We start from the raw sequence: 12,546 nt of genomic DNA, 5'->3' as shown, positions 1-12,546 counted from the left end.
CACTTTTCAATCCTCTCCCACCATCTTTCCTCTTTTGATACAGCCTTGCTACGCTACTTCGAATGTGAAAGATACCAAACATTGCTAAAACTTTTCTTGTTTTGATATCCATGGCATGCAAATCCTTGTCAGACCATTCTAAAATTCCCGCACTGTATCTCAAAACACTGACTCCCCATGCATTTACTGCTTTCATTGTTTCCTCCATACAGTTTCGACTTTGCAATTAGTTTCACTCTTCTAAGATACTCATTCCTGACTTTTGCTTTCATTTCTCTGTTCATGATGCCTACACCCTCCAGCACTCCTAAATACTTATATCCTGTATCTTCTATTTCTTTTATGATTTCTCCATTTGGCAGCACTATTCCATTCGAATGAACCTTTACTACTCTTTTCATCACCAGCACCGCACATTTACTAATCCCAAACTCCATCCCAATGTCTCCTGAGTATGTCCCCACAAGTTCTACCAGTCTCTCCATTTCCTTTTCATTTCTACCGAATATTTTCAAGTCATCCATAAACAGTAGATGGTTGAGGCGTCTGTCATTAGATCCAAAGTTATACACCAGTTTTTCTCTCTTCAAGAGGACGCTCAGTGGCATTACCAAAAGAAGTGGCGATAACGAATTTCCTTGAAATATCCCACGTTTAATGTCAACCTGCCCCATCTCCTCTCTGTTTCCTGTCAGCACCGTTTTTCATTGAGCCATACTTGTCTCCAAAAGCCCTACCACATTCTCAGCAACCTTTATCAACAATAGTATTTCATGTATCCATGAATGAGGAACAATGTCATAAGCCTTTCTGTAATCGATCCATGTTACGCGCAGATTTCTCTTCTTCTTCTTCTTCTTCTTCTTCTTCTTCTTCGCATCCTGCATTATTGCTTTATCAATTAGTAGTTACTCTTTAGTATCTTTTGTTAGTCAGGAAAAACACCATTACTCTCTAGATGTTCATAAATGTTCTCCGCAAATATTCCAGTCAACAGTTTTCACATCAATGGCAAACATGTAATTGGTCAATAATTATTGGCATCCGTTCCTTTAACAGGATCTTTCCTAATCAGTGTTGTTCTTCCCTTCACAAGCCAATCAGGGACATCTCCCGACTCTACAATCCTTTGCAGAGCAGCAGCTATAGGTGGATAAAGACATGGAAACTGTTTAAACCAGAAGCCCATCACTCCATTTGGACCAGGTGCCTTCCAGTTTGTCATCCTTCGTATGCCAGTTTTAACGTCATCGATGGTTATCTCAACGTTCTTCATCTGCTGAATTTCTGATAGCCTTTCTATGACCTCTCCCAACCAGCCAGCTTTCTCATTATATCGCCCTTCGACAGACCAAATCCCACTCAAGAACTTCCTTGCATCATTTGCATTTGGAGTGTTGTTATTTCCCGCCTGTTTACTACCATTTAATTCTTTATACAGCTGAGACTGATTGTTCTGGAAAAGGTTGTTCTGCTGAAATGCAACACTTTTTACAACAAAGTTCCTAATTTTTATACGACCAGTGTGGACCTTCTCTTTCAACATTGTTAGAACGTTCATCGTTCCTTTTTCCAGCAAGATATACCTCCTTTCAAGCTCGTCCTTAGCTTTCTGTCCTAGTTTAACTCCTTTGCTTATTTCTTTGATTCTACTAATGTCTTTCCGCCACCGTTTAATACTTTCTTCAAGCCGCCTCTGCCAGTGTGGCTTCTATCCTTCATTTCTCCCTTTTTCTTTTGTAATAAGCCAAGACGATTTGCAACAACATATGACGCTGCATATAGAAGCCTGTTAAGTTCCGTGATCGATATGTTCTTTCTTATGATGTTGTGAATTACTCCTTTAATTATTTTTACCTCGTTTTTCACCTTTCGCCTATCACTACTCTTCATACTTGGAATCTCTATGATATCGTCTCTAACAAGAACCTCTCTTAACTTCTGAAGTACTTCTTTTTCTACAGAAGTCAAAGTTCGAACTTCATCACCACTTCTCCATACATCTGCTCCTTTCACTGGCTCCATTGTCTCAGAGTCAATGATCTTATCCCCCTTAGATCCTTCAAACTATTTCTCATTACTTCCCCTAGCCATAGGATTCCATACCTCCTCAGTTGTCCGCCTCCCATCATCGCTTACATTTCCCTTCTGCACTTCCACTCTCTCAGTTCTTTCATCAGAGCTAGTTTCATCAATTTTACTTTCGTTATTCATTTCATTCCTAACCATCCAACCAATCTCTTCTCTTGCAATCACTGAAAGTATGTTGTTATTTTTTAATTTGTTTTAACTGGGATACCAAACTCGCGACAATTCTAGCTCCTCCTCCTCTCGAAGTCCATTCTTCCTTTACTTTTCGGATATATCCACCAGATTTGGTACTTCCACTACTTACAAAGCATTCCCACAGTACTCTTCTTTCCTCATCCGTCCATGTTTTTTTTTACATTTCCTGTTCCAACTCCCTTCGTGTCTTGGGACCCTCTCTGGCAATTCTCACTCCCCCTATATCCAGCCACATCCTTAGAATTTCGAACAGTTGTATGATGACGACAGGACCAACCCTGTTGACCAGTGGGACACCTATCTGACGTGAGACCATCACAAAATGTTCTAGCCTCATTTACGTCGTTATTTTCAATATTTTGATTTGACATTCTCCTATAAATGGGGTTAGTGAATTTAAGGTTACACCACCACCGATAGTTTTATCGAGACATTATCTCTAGAAGGGTTCCCCATCAAGGTCAAAGATCCCCTCCCGACCTTTTTCCTCCATCACCACCACTATTCTCATTACCACCACCAACAACAATAGAAATAAAATCTACAATGATAACAGCAACACTAATACTGGTAGCAATAATATTAACAGCAAAAACAACAATAGCAATGACAGCAAAAAACAACACCTACCATTGCAGCTACAGTAATAACAAAAAATAATAAAAACATACCACCATTACAACCACCACCACCACCACCACCACCACTACTACTACTACTACTACTACTACTAGTAATAATATTAGTTGTAATAGTAATAACCAATAAAGTAAATTTGTTTTGTTTTTTTAAATAATAATAACAATAATAATGATAATGATAATAATTATACTAATAATGATAATGATAATAACAAAAATAAAAATAATAAAAATAATAATAATAATAAGTAGAAGAACACTGATAATAATAATAATAATAATAATAATAATAATAATAATAATAATAATAATAATAATAATTTCAGTTAGAAAAGCTTACTTTGTTCGTTTTTCCCCCTTTTTTAACTCCTCTGGCGATGTTGCTTTTGGTCAGAAAAATGTACACAATATCCGAAACATAAAACATCCAAATATGTGAAAGACAATTCCTCGTTTAACCGTGAATTCAATTTTTAAATAATAATTGCAGTTAAAGGTTTGTTTGTTTGGGTTTTTTTTGTCAAATCGTAAACTTCGTTGTCTCAGCTGACCACAGGGTGAATATCAACCAATAATAATAATAATAATAATAATAATAATAATAATAATAATAACACTGGTCAACACAATATTTTTGGCAGGCAAAGTAAGACTGGTTTCTGGGGTTTTCAAGGGCGCTGAATCCGAATCTGACATTAGTTTTTTCAAATTGGCTCTAGTTTTTGAGATATCACAGGGGGGTCGTTTGTCTGAAATCACCCATTCACGACCATAGCTAAACGTACAAAAAACGGCTAAATAGTGCATAAATGTCAGATATTGATTTTTATGATAATCTTAAACCACAAAGACAGTGTAAAATCTCAATATAACAAGTTAAGTTAGATATAACATCATTTCATTTATCCTATAACTGAACACTTTTAATAAATTTCGAGGATATACAAAAAATTTGCTAAAAATTTGCTGAATTTTAATTCTCCAAGTGAAAAAAAAAACATTTACATAATCAGTTATATATCATAAATTAATGCAAAGCATTATACACTAGAGTCTTAGTTACAATGAACACACAAAACAATATTTTATTCACAAAACTAAAATTGACGTTTATACGATTTTCGCTTGTGAGCAACTTTTGGGCAGTCTCTCAAAAGGTTCCAGCAGTAGTCTGCCATCATGTGCTCATCCCATTTGCCTTGATACCTCTCTTCCATTGTTTTGATGTCTTGATGAAATCTCTCTCCCTGCTCCTCACTGTAATCACCAAGATTACCAGAAAATCTGTCGAGGTGGCTAAACAAGAAATGAACTTTAATGCTCATATTTGCCCCTAGTTTTCCGTATGCAGTAAGCATCTTACGGACCAATTGCTTGTAATTGTCAGCTTTGTGATTTCCCAAAAAGTTTGTCACTACATCTGTGAAGGACACCCAAGCATTTAACTCAACCGTGTTCATATGATTAGTGAAGTCAGAATCCCTCATGAGCGTTCGAATCTGAGGTCCATCGAAGATGCCACCTTTAGCTTTTTCGATGGAAAGACCTGGAAATTGCCTGCATATGTACTTGAAGCAATTTCCATCCTTGTTCAACGCCTTAACAAACTGCTTCATGAGCCCTAGTTTTATGTGCAATGGAGGGAAGATGATTCTATCCCTGGGTACCAAAGGCTCATTGATGACATTGGCTGTGCCGACTTCGAGACTTTCTCGTTCTGGCCAGTCCTCCCTTCTCCAGTGCTGAATTCTTGCTCTGCTATCCTACAAACAAAGAAAGCAGGGATACTTTGTGTACCAACTTTGCTGACCAAGCAGAAAAGTCACCATTTTCAAGTCCACATAAATCAGCCATTTATGAGTGTTGTAATTCAGCTTTTCAAGAACAAATTTGATAGCATCATACTCTTCTTTCATCTTGGTAGAATGGCCAATTGGTACAGGAGCAAACTTATTGCCATTGTGCAAAAGTACAATTTTTAGACTTGCTTTCGAGCTATCTATGAAGAGATGCCAATCTGCTGGGCCATATGATGAGATCCCCATGCAGTTAAGAAGTGCAGAAACGTCATTACAAAAGACCAGGTCGTCTTCTTTAGAAAAGAAACGAAGCAAGTTGCCTTCCCTTGTCCTATAGTATGTTACTTTTGTGCCAGAATCAAGAATGTTTTTCTCTTGGAGTCGTGATGCAAGAACTCCAGACTGCTCCTTCGACAAACAAAGGTCTCGCACTAGGTCATTAAGTTCAGATTGATTGAAAAGCTGAGGGCCATTTGAGGGTTCTTCATAGTCACTACAGCTATCATCACTTGATATTGAAAGATCAGCTGGAATCTCTTCGGTTTCATCGATTTCAGGCAAACTGGTGAAAACAGGCACAGGTAGATCCTCAGAGTGCGCAACAGGACGGATAGCAGAATCCAGGCTCGGATACTGCCAATTTGCTTTCTTGTGCTTGTTAAACCCCGTCATGTCATTGAGACAGAAGTAGCAGTCATCAAAACGATTGTTGGGCTCTCTCCACACCATTGGTACAGCAAACTTCATCTTCAGCTTATCGTTGGTCCAACCGCGGAGACTTTCTACACAGGTTTTGCACACCATATGTGGGGCCCAAGACTTGCCTTGGTCACCAAGTACTATATCGAAGTATGCTTTGTACGCCCTCTTGACAAAGTCTGTAATATTCCTCTTTTGTTGTGCCATCATATACTGTCCACAGATGTAACAAAAGACATCCGGTTCATATCTGCAACATCTTCTAGAAGAAGTCATTTTCTCTCTGGAACTCATTTTCAAGTGTGGAATTAAAAAGAAAATTCTTAATTACTGTGTAATTTATACTGAAACTATATTTATGGAACATGTTATTAAGTAATTACAGTATATAATTATATAAAAATTCTCCCTATATGAATAATTATATAAAAATTCTCCCTGAAATACTTCAATATATACATAATCATTATAATGATTCAATAATATCAGAAAATTATTATTTACTGCTTCTATATTGAAGTATTTCAGGGAGAATTTTAGCAGTTTAGGCTTATTTGGGGCTATCAGTATCTTCTAAACTAGAGCCAATCTGGCAAAACCAATGTTATATTCGTAATCAGCGACCTTCAAAACCCCAGAAAAGACTCCTAGATGGTCTGCCAAAGAAAAAAAATAAAAATTTGTTGACCAGTGTAATAAACGGAGCAAATACACAGAGCTAGCCAGAGAGCTGAAAGGAATATGGAAGATGAAGAAAATCAAAATAATACCAATAATAGCGCGGGCACTGGGAACAATCCCGAAAAAACTTTGAAAAAAGAATGGGAGAAATTGGAAGCAGAGGAATGACCGGAAACTACAACGAACAACAATCATGAAAACAGCTGAAATATTAAGGAAACCCCTTAAACTAAAAGTGTAGACCAGACAAACTACCGCAGAGACAAAACATGAAGCGCTACATGAAACCAAGAACATTGAAGCTGCAAACCTATAAGTTCTCATACCTCACCCCATCCCCATCCCCATTACCATATCACTGTGTTAGAGAATGGATACAGAGAGAGAGAGAGAGAGAATGTTAAGGAATAGAGAGAGGGAGAGAGAGAGAGGAAGAGGTGAGTTATAGTGTAGACACGTTGGTCGGAAGTAAAAGATCAGCTGATTTGATTGCGTGTGAGTCATGTGATCAGGTTAGCTGAATTGTGGAGATTTGATTTGGACACAGAAGACAACGGACAGCTTCCTGTTGTCTCCTCCCCCTCACGGGGGGGGGGGCGCGAACGCTGACGTGTGTAGAAGAAGAACCCACACAGGCCGATTTCACTTCCACCTTCTGCAGGACATCTGGAGAAAGTGAAATAAAAACTATAGAACTAATTCCTTGTCTTGGAGTGATTAAATCTTCATCCAAAAACAGGTATCAAGTCTCCCTCTAGTACGAGAAATTTCCAGATGGTCCAACATCGAAGAAGCAGAGGTAGGTTCTGAAAATACATGTCACTTACCCACGATTCCCTTTATGATACAACATAAATATATAATATAACACGTCATCTCTTCTAATCCATTATTAGAGATGATACATCAAACACACAACCCTTTATTATAGAGCAACAACATAACAACTGTCTCCCCCCCCCCAAAAAAAAAAAGAGTGAAACCAAATAGACAAGTAGTCAAGGCGGAAGGAAAGACCAAGAAGTGAGCGATAATGCAAAGTTATTTGCAAATGGTATCTAAAGATGTGGAGCGTACTGGAAAATCTGGAGAGACTTGTTGTCACTCAGCTTCCAGGGAACACCATAGGCCGTATTCAATGAGATCTTTGATAACCGGTATGAAAGCCCCGTGAAAGCCCATAATTATAATGACCAAGTGGGGAGAGCAGTACTATTGGAATTATGCAAACAACTGCATCAGTAACGCACAAAGAAATGGTACAAACATAAGTCGGCACCAGTACTTGAAAACGAGAATCACAAAATCCTACGGGCATTACAAATGAATAAACCCATCCAAGCAAGAAGACCGGGCGTCGTAATAATTAACAAGAAAGAAAAGTCCTATCAAATCGTAGACTTTGTTGTCTCAGCTGACCACATGGTGAATATCAAAAAGAACCAAACAAGAACTAAGGATCTCGATCAGAAAACCAGGAAACTCATGACAATACAAAATGCACTATACCCGAGGAATGATAATAACCGAGTTTATGTGAAAAGGAAAGACACGAGAAGAGACTCTGTCTGTATATTAGAACGTGTAAAACATTAACAAAGGATTAGAAAAATACATAATGCAAAACACCGAAAGAATAAACACTGCAGCAAGAGACCAGGAAGAAATAAACAAAATAGAAAAAGAGACGAGCAATAGAACAAAGAAAGAGAAATGGGAAGAGAAACAGCTACATGGACGATTTATAGGGATGACAAAGAAGAGACTAACGAAAACACTTGAAAATGGCTACGAAAAGGAAATCTTAACAGGACAACTGAATAACTAACAACAACTGCACAAGATAAATGAATTAGAACCAACAACATCAAAGCAAGTATCTAAAGGACTCCTGATCTTAAATGGAATACGTACATCAAATCTGTTGCCAAGGCCGCTGGAAAAATGGTCGGATCCTTCTATCGATCCAGTAGATATCTCACTGCTGATGCAATTCTCTATCTATATAAGAGCCAGATACGTCCAAGGATGGAGTACTGTTGCCACATATGGGCAGGAGCTGCTAGAAAAGACTTGTCCTGCCTTGATAGAGTTCAAAATAGACTTCGGGGCTTGGTGGGAGATGTCCTTTTCTCTTCGCTGCAACCTCTGTCTCACAGAAGAGATGTTGCGAGTTTGTCTCTGCTTTATCGTTATTTTCATGGAAAGTGTTCGACTGAGCTTCAATCTGTGATCCCCCCTCGCCAAACTTTCACAAGAAACACTAGACTAGCTGAAAACATTATCAATAATTTTCCCCACTCTTTATCTGTGCCTAAACCTAAACATAGATTCCATGATCAAAGTTTCTTCCTTAGAACTGCACGCCTGTGGAATTGTCTTCCGTTTTCCTGCTTTCCAGCTGTCTATAATATGGTTGTCTTCAAGTCCAACGTGAACAAGTTTCTGATGAGCCGTTCCACTTAGGTTAACAAATTTACCGAACTTCCATTACTATCGATTACTATATTGTCCTTTTGACTACTCTACACTCTTTAACCCTTATCCTTGAGTGGCCTATCGGCCTTGATAAGTGGTGACGTCTATGTAAAAAAAAAAAAGAAAACAGAAAATGCAGACTCTTTGGACAAAGAGACGAAACAAGAAACCACATAATAAGTAAATGCAACAAACTAGCCCAAAAATAATATATAAATAGACACAATCAAGTAGGGAAGGCAGTACATTTGCAATTATGCAAACAATTGCATATTAAGCACTCGGACAAATGATACAAACACAAACCGGCAGCAGTACTGGAAAATAAAGCCATAAGCTGCTAGGGGCATGAACATACAAACGGATAAACCCATCCAAGCAAGGTAACTGGATGTCATAGTATTTAACAAGAAAAAAAGGTCCTGCCAGGTTGTAGATTTTGCCGTTCGAGCAGACCACAGAGTGAAGATCATGAAGGCTGAAAAGCAGAACAAATACACAGAACTGTGCAGAGAGCTCAAAAGGGCCTGGAAAATGAAGAAAGTAAAGATAACATCACTAATAGTGGGATCGCTGGGAACAATAACGAAAAACTTTTAAAAAAAAAAAGAACGGGAGAAATCGGAATCAGAGGGATGGTAGAGAAGATACAACGAATTTAAAGAATAAAAACTGCAGAAATATTAAGGAAACCCCTTGAACGGGGAAACCACACATAAACTGCACATAAACTGGGCACAGAAACGGCTACAAATACAAAACAGAAAAGAATATCACATGGAATCATGAAACTGAAACTGTATAATTGAAAAATACCGGGATCTTTTTTCTGTGACTGTCACCTCAACGGGCACCTCACCAAATAAAAAGGGTTAAGGAGAATAGAAAGACGGAGGAGAAACGGCACTAGCCAGACCTCCGCTGGATAAGTGCAAAGAAAACTGTAACCTTGGGGAGGCTTATTGTAACCCAAATTCCAGTGAAGACAAATGGTCTCCGTCAACGAGAAATCAATGGCAAGCGGCTGTTGCGATAATGCATTTTTATTTTTGCAAAGGTTATCGAAAGAGGTGGATAGTACTGGAAATCTTAGGAGGCGTGTTGCCACTCAGGCTCCAGAGAACACAAGTTGTTCTCAACGAGCAATCTTTGATGATAGCTTGTGTGACTACTCTTTGATGATAAAGAAAGACCAAGAAATTTACAAGTCGAACAGGAAAGCGAAATGAGTCAAAAATCGGTTTAACAGATCTAGTCCAGTAAAAAACAAAACAAAAAAATAAACAAACAAATAGACATATAAACCCTTATTCTCGACTGGCCTCCGGGCCTTGATAAATGTAAAAAAAAAAAATAAAAAAAACAATAATTAGATTTGAACAACAAAAAAAAATAACAATAATTAGATTTGAACAAAAAAAAACAATAATTAGATTTGAACACTAGATATCGATTTATACAGATTGTAATGATTCCAGTATGTTTCCTGATTCAATTGCCGATTCCGATACAATTACCGATTCCGATTCCGTTTCTCTAATGTCTAAATATTTAACTAAGGGGTTGTTATTTTTTTCCGATTACCATAAAAACCATGTTAAATGATAATATATTTTCTCGAATGTAAAAATGAACTTATGGGGAATAATCTATAGATTTTCGTTTTACTGTTATTTTAAAATCAATAAATATTTATTATTTTATCATTATTACCAGCAGTGGGGGAATTTGATTTAAACAAAATCAAATTTAAAAAAAACAATAAAGGAATCGCTTTTGGCATCGGAACATAGGAACACATTTTTCCGATTCAGGTACCGATTCCGATACCTTAAAAAGTTCAATTGTTTCCACTCCCGATTCCAATTCCGAGTAATCGTCCCACCACTAATGGATTGTGACAATAACTCATACATTTTCTTCGATTTTAAGTAGAACACAATATTATTGAATTGGGTGTTCTGGTCACGCTTCAAGTATCGAATTACTAAACGCAAGCCATGAAATGGAAAAAATGCCAAAATATCTATTCGGTGCTCGAGGGAAGAGATCGATTAATAATATTGTGCTTCAATTTTTTTTAAACCTTCTCGTTCTCGAGGGAATTATATGTCTCTGCCCATTCATCGCTAAAAGGGGTCCTGTTCGTTGATGTAGTCGGTTCTTTTGGACTGTCACGTTCAGGTGTGAAATACTATTTTAGAATTGACCACCATTGTAGACAGATTCGTCCGTCGGTCTGTCCTTAATAAACTCACAGATTAAATAGTCGTATATCTATAATATAAATCTCACCTGTCTGTTTAAATGTATGTATGTATGTATGTATGTATGTATGTATAAAACTTTCAACAGAGCTGATGGATTTTCACAAGATCGGTATCATTTTGAAACTCGACATCTCAGACGACAAATATCGAAAAATTGGCCAAAGCATTAATTCCTTCACCCTCAACTGGAGGGGTCGATGTTTTGCAAGCTATTTTTGCAAGTCATGTTTTGCAAGCCATTTTTGCAAGTCATCGTATCGGTTAGATTGACTTTGCCTAATTTTAAAGTTCCGAAATTCCGATCGCGTCATGAAGTAGCGGTAAGACGTCAGGTTTTCTTTCTTTTCCGCCTTTGTGTCACGGGTTCGAACCTGCCTTCCTAATACCACTTTTTTTGCTTAAAACCCCCTGGAAACGCCGGGCACCCAGGCTAAATAAAACAGAAGATACATGTGTGTGTTTGTATGTATGTAATTATTGAACCGATAAACTCTTAAACTTCTGGTCACATATGATGAAATTAACAGGTAACCGTAATCATACAACAAGGGTGGTTTATAGCGAGTAAAATCTTTGTTTGGATAGATGAAATATGTCGGCAAGTTGACATGCAAAATGTTCATTTCAAGTTGCTGATGTACTTTTATGTGTTTTCCACATGTCAAAAGTTAATTCAGTTCTTCCAGTAGTAAAATATTAAATTTTTCTCACCTATCTCTCAATAGCTACATCGGTAGAGAAAGCATTTTAATTCAAGCAGAAGATGGAATTGTTAGATAAGAAGGGATTTCTCCTTCTCATGTAAAAAGGCAGACTAGATAAGTGAAAATTATATTAGGAAAAGGCTAGAATCGAACCCTGTCGGCAAGTGTTAAAAGATAGTGGATAATTGGAATTTTAGGAATCCAGTCGATTTTTAATTCTTTTAGAAATAGTTAAATATTATTTATGTCGGAAAAAAAGCGATTGTCCATTCTTTTAGAATAAGTGGATATTAAATATGTCAGTTAAAAGAATGGACAATGCGAGTTTATGAATTAAAAAAATAGCTTAGATATTAAACAATTAAAATTGGAAATTCTTTGTTGCCAAAAGTGTGTTTGGACGAACATGTGTAGAAAATGTGATGTAGTCACATTGGTCGACAGTGGATTTCTGACGTCATAAACAAAGTAATATCTCAATATATTTGAATCTAAGTGTTCAAAGTTAAGAAGTTAATAAGAGAGAGAATGAGAGATCATACACAGTGATACAGTCAGTTTGAGACTGGGAGCCCCTTAGAGGCGAAGGGTAGAAGAGAGAGACCATGTAGTTGAAAAAGCTTGAATTCCTGACACCAATCGGCCGGTTGAGGAATAAAGAAATCGATAATTTTGTAACTGTTGTTTTCGTGTCGTCTTTACAACCGAAACGGTAAATGTGTTTTGTACATTCATCTATAAACGAACTCTTGTATAATCCCCTTCCAAGTAATGTGACCCCTTCGTCATCAGTAATGGATCTCCCCTCTATATGTGGTAACAAGAACTGTATAAATGTCCCAGCTTCGTATTAATAATATAAGATCCCAAGAATTATCATCACAGTCGCCATGATGTAAAAGAACTGTTATATATGTCCCCAATATGATCCCCCCCATTATACAACAGAAATGTATCCACTAAATTCTATAAGAAATCTGTTTGTAGA

Source organism: Euprymna scolopes, chromosome 31 (genome assembly GCF_053919585.1).
Source record: "Euprymna scolopes isolate OS-2025 chromosome 31, ASM5391958v1, whole genome shotgun sequence".
NCBI lineage: Eukaryota > Metazoa > Mollusca > Cephalopoda > Sepiida > Sepiolidae > Euprymna > Euprymna scolopes.
Note: the sequence above shows the minus strand (reverse complement) of the source record.